The sequence below is a fragment of the Marmota flaviventris genome, chromosome 19 (genome assembly GCF_047511675.1).
Source record: "Marmota flaviventris isolate mMarFla1 chromosome 19, mMarFla1.hap1, whole genome shotgun sequence".
In the NCBI taxonomy this organism is placed as follows: Eukaryota; Metazoa; Chordata; class Mammalia; order Rodentia; family Sciuridae; genus Marmota; species Marmota flaviventris.
In genome coordinates this window covers 36,431,306-36,437,052 of record NC_092516.1, presented here as the reverse complement: position 1 = coordinate 36,437,052, position 5,747 = coordinate 36,431,306, and positions in this window count along the sequence as shown.

Here is a 5,747-nt window from a genome sequence, read left to right as displayed (position 1 = left end):
ATCATTGGTTTCCTGAGTTACTCTTTTTCATACAGCTTTTTTCTCATCTTAGCTGCTCATATGTCCCATCCTGTGTGGACCTAGGGCTACTTCAGTACCTTTGATTCCAGTACATCTCATAAACTAGATCCATTTCCAAGCTTCCTTCACCAGACCATCTCTCTTCTTTGTTTTCTGCCTATTTCAATGTCTGATGAGCCTACACTCGTTGCTGCTCTCCAACTATCACCTTGATCCTGCTTCTGATTGCTGCAAATCTCCTGGAGCTCTGTCTTACTGCATTATGTGTTGCAATAAAAAAATACCTGAGGCTGGATACTTTATTAAGAAAAGACATTTATTTACTTATGTTTGAATTGCCAGGGATTGAACTCAGGGCTGCATGCATGCTAGGCAAGTCTTGTACAACTGAGCTATACCACCAGTCCCCCCACTCCACCCCAAATTTTATTGAACTCATAGCTCTGGAAGTGCAAGAGCAAAATAGAATACTGGCAGCCCTCCAACTCCCCAGCTACATCACAATGTGGTGGGGAAGTAGAAAGGGGGAGAAGGCCAAGTGCAAAGTGGGCCAAACACATGGGGGTAGGCTCCCTAAATAACCTGTTCTCATAACTCAGCGTGTGAGAGCAGCATTAATACCTTCTGAGGGAAGTGTCCCCATGATCTAATTACATTCCATTTGGTGCCACGTATTAAAGGTTCTAACACCTCAACACTGCCACACTGGGGACCAAGCTTCAGGTACTTGAACACTTGAGAGGCACAAATTCAATCACAGTAATGTGTCTTCATCTAGCTCTTCTGCTCCCTGAAACTCCTTGGCTTTAACAGCTTTGCTGTGTTACCTAGAACCTGACAATTGCTGGGTAACAGGAGACTCTGTTACTCATGGTGGGCCTCTAGGACCAACAGAGTTTATGATAACAAGCTAAATCCCATGGGGGAAAGACAGCCACACCAGAAATGTCACCATGTGGTGGTGGGGGCAACTTTGACCAGCATATCAGCCAGTGCTCCAGGAAGAGATTGAGTTCCATTGAATTGCAATAAAAACTTAAGACATGAAAACCCAGCGGAGCTTCCCTGGGTGGTGACACACATGGATGTCTTGGGAAGATGATGCATCCTCACATGAAAACTTCCAGTTTGACACCCAACCCGAACGTGGGTTTGTGTCTTTTCTTTTGGCTGGTCCCAACTTGTGTCCTTTTTGACATGACAAAACAGTAATGGTTAGATGCGTGTTCCCCTGAGTTCAGTGAGATGTTATAGAGAAGTATCAAATAGACAGGGTCATGGGAACCCCCGATTTGCAGCCAGCTGGAGAGAACTGCAAGTGGCGTTGGAAGCCCAGAGCTGGGAGCTGGTGTCTGAAGGAAGGCCGTGTGTAGGGGCCTGTGGCCTCAGCCTGCAGCCTTTCACCTTGATGCAGATCATGGGCATCAGAATTGCTTTGCACAGTGCTCATCTGTAGTGGCTTCTTCCTTGATGGATCTGTCACCTCTTCATTTGTTCCACTCACACAACCTCCATCCCCCTCTTCACACAACCACCCAACCTTAACCTCATGTCATGTTGGTCCTTCCCAGTCCCATAACATTAATGCCACTTTCCCCCTCTAACCCCATTCACAGGTCACTGGTGACTCTTTTTCTTCAGAAGCCTGCTGCTCTGTTGCCACCTCCCTTGGGCTTTGATTTTGTTCCAGCTGATACTTGACTGCAGCTGCTCCCCTAGTCTCAGATGCTCCCATCTCCCAAGGTGCCTTTCTGCAGTTGTTGAGGGGCTGCACTCGCGGCTCGCTCCTCTCTGTGCCTGTCTGTTTAGCAGCTTGAGCTCTTCCTCTCATCTCATTCTCCTCAGAATCCTCTCCAGTACCTTCATTTCCCTTCATGTTTTTCTGTTTCATCACAACCCTCTGGATTTTTCTTCTGTTATATAAAACTGGAATTAAAGGTTTTGGAAACAACTCGAATAACGACTCGACTAGAAACACTTCCTTCCACCGTGTGTCCCCATATCCGTGGACATTACCAGAAAGGCATCTCCTGTTTAGACCCCTCTCCTTGACTGAGGATGTAAGATTATCATACACGCTCCCTTAGAATCTTCTTTCTTCTTTCTACTCTTCCTGGGTTGTCCCCCCTCAATGTCCTCCCTGGGTTTCCTGGTTCCAGTGTCTAGATTAGGATCTGTCACCTTTTCTGTTGTTTTCCTGTGTGAAAAGTAATTAAGGATTCTTTTTCAGAGATAAGAAATTTGGTCAATTAACATAAACCCTGTTTAAAAGAAGAATGTCATTTGACAGCAAACGATCAGTCCAGACACACACACCATGAAGGTGAGAAGATGGTTCATCTGTATTGTTTCTTCAAGAATGTGCTGTTCTCTGCTCTCCAAAAGCATGTAACACATCAGCTGTTGCCTAAAATATACACCCACTTTAAAATAACAAACCTCTCAAGGCAAGTGGAAGAACAGCAGCTCAATGTTCACAGCTGCTCAAGATAATGCATTCCGCTGTCATTTATTTTTAAAAAAATCAACAAAATTTTTTTTTAAAAAAGACTAAACATCAAATGAAAATTTATATTTAGATTCAGGGATCCTACTACTGAGCTATAACTAGAGTTACAAAAGTAAAATGGATAAAAAGATTTTCAAAACTCTTAAAATGAAAAAAATATTCATGTAAGTAAACCAATTATAACAATCATGATAAAACTAATTAGGAACCATGTGTTTTCAAAAACAACAGCTATCTCAAACTATTTAAATATAAGAAGAATTCTGTGGCCAATATGTTCAAAATAAGCCAATAAAATTAGTGATCAATAGTAAACCTCACTATGACAATACTATCATTCTAATTTCATGTTTAAAAGTAATTTCCTCCTAATCAGAGCCCCTACATGCACCTTCAAATGGTTCTAGGCTGTGACAAGAAATATCTGAAAACCAGAGTTTGATCTTCTACCTCAGGAAAAACTTGTATTCGGCACTGTAGAATTTAGAGCATGAATATAGGGAAAGAATGTACCCAGAAAGGACCTCGGCACCTCGTTGTCCTCAAATGGATAGTACATACATCCCAGTTCCCAAGAGTCCACTGTGGTAACTATGCAGATCCTTCTAGAAGAATCTGGGTTCTTCTGGATTATCTATATGAAAGGTTCCTCTCTCCCTTCCTCATGTTGCCTATGTCCCCATAAACAACCTGTTGAAAATATGTCCCTCCCTCTTTCCCAGTGGTGTGGAAGGAAGAGCAGAGGTTGTTAGACTTCACTGATACAGTTTACTAGATGTGAAGATGAGTTACACTCTGACTCTGTCATAATTAGAGCTTAGACCAACTTACAAACCCAACCTTGTCTCTGATCCATCATTCTTGACACCTACCCTGATGTATTATTTTTAAGGTTGGTCCTCAGACTTTCTGACTCTGACTTTAAAAGTAATTTGAAAAAAAAAAAAAGAAAAAAAAATACCCGTGAAATCTTAAAAAAAATAATAATTTGAGCCAGGTGTGGTAGCACATGCCTATAATTCCAGAAGCTCAGGAGGCTGAATCAGGAGGATCGTGAGTTCAAAGCCAGCCTCAGCAAAAGCAAGGTATTAAGCAACTCGGTGAGACCCTGTCTCTAAATAAAATACAAAAAATAGGGCTGGGGGTGTAGCTCAGTGGTCGAGTGCCCCTGAGGTCAATCCCTGGTACTACCCACCCTCACAAAAGTAATTTAATACCCAAGGTCAGGCCCAGAGATCTACTTTATAGTTAGGACTTGTGCTGGTGGAGCAGAGCACCCGATGGCAAATGGGATTTGGACTTAACTCACATTATGGTCCTTGCCAATTACTTCACATTTGAACTAAACATCATTAACATATCAACACCATGAACCAGGAGACCAGGTACCCAATCTCTACCTAACCCATAACATTTCCCCATAATGCCTGTTCTTAACTTGGCTACTTATACACATTTTAAACAAATTCTTGTTTCATCCTCTGCCACAATCCATAACTCCAATGAGACAATTTAAAGAAGCTACCCTGAAGCTAGTTTTGTTGTTGTTGTTTGGTATGAGGAATTGAACCCTGTACCACAGAGCCACATCATCCCTTTTTATGTTTTCTTATTAGTGAGACAGGGTCTCGAAAAGTTGCTGAGGCTGGCCTTGAACTTGTGATCCTCCTGTCTCGGCCTCCTAAGTCACTAGGATGTGTGCCACCATGCCCGGCCTGAAGTTAGTATTTTTTAAACTGTTATTGTGCTGACAAATTTCCTTGACCATGAAACTGAAGGGGAATGATATCTTTGTTAGAGAGGAGAGCTTCATGCAAAAGTGATAAGTCAGTGGGCAGCAAATATTCACAAGTGAGTTCTGGCCATAAGCCATTTGTTTGAGAGCAAAACGAGATGAAAATTGAGTTAAGGATAATAATCTTTTATTGTTGAATATGTGAACTGTTTCATGGAACATCCTATTGTGACACATTTACTTTGGTTTAAATAGATCTTGATACTTGGTACCATTAAGGGATACATGGCCCAAAATGAATTAAAAGGAGAGGGTAAAAGGGCAATTAATTCATAGGGGGAGAAGGAAATTCATGGCTAAAGGATAGTCACTTTGGACAGAGATCAACCTTTCATGAAAGCTGATATTTGGACCCAATTGCTTTGGGTTAAGGATTTTTAGCACATTTGTGTCTGCATGTCAAACTCTTTTTCTAATATCTGAATGAACAGACTCATAGTACCAGTACATTTCTAAGAGGTCATCTGTGTGGTTTTGAGGCTGTGAAGCTGACTGGGAGATTCAGGCTGTGTGTGCATGGCTATATTTCATAGTGTTCAGAGGGAGACTGTGGGTGAGAGGTGGACAGGAGTGGGTTCACCAGTTGGGTCCCTTAATTCTCCTAAATAAACAACAAATGACCCTGTCTGCAGAATTGTGTATCTCCCCTCAGTCCATGACCTCGGGCCTCCATTGGTCACAGGACTTCCAGGGAATGAAGGTTTGATCTTGACTCCACACCCAGAGCTCCAAATTGTAAACTTGAATCTGGAGAGAAAAGGAGCTCTTGCAAAAGCTAATGGCTGCCCAGGAAGACCCTCCCCCCTTGTGCAGCTCCAGCCTCCCCAGTCCCACCAGTAACCATGAACTTCCCCATGTCTCTCCAATCAGCCCATCCCTCTCCCCCCACAAGCACACACGGTCCCACCCACCTCCCCACACTCCTCCCTGGAAACCCGAGTGTTCCAGCCCAGGGAACAGACGAATTGGTAGCGCAGTTTGTAGAACAAAGGACTCTTCCCATAGAGGAAACTAAAATGCCTTGTTTAGGAGCCTGGTTGTCCTCCTCCATGTCATTAGCCAGGTAGGTGGGGAAATAAATCAGGTTGCTCCACAGGGGCACAATGAGAAGAACCTCCCCCCTGGAGTCAGCTTCCCCAAAAGGAGGCCATAGCTGGGTATGGTGGCACATGCCTGTAATCCCAGCAGCTCGGGAGGCTGAGGCAGGAGAATCACATGTTCGAAGCCAGCCTCAGCAACTTAGCAAGACCCTGTCTCTCAATAGAATATTAAAAAGGGCTGGGGATGTGGCTCAGTGATAAAGTGCCCCTGGGTTCAATCCCCAGTAGAAAAAAAAAAAAAGGCCAGATGAAACATCTTCAAGGAGGACTTCACCAGCCCTATTAAGTGTTATGGAGGACCATCCCTTTGTCCAGAGGCCCC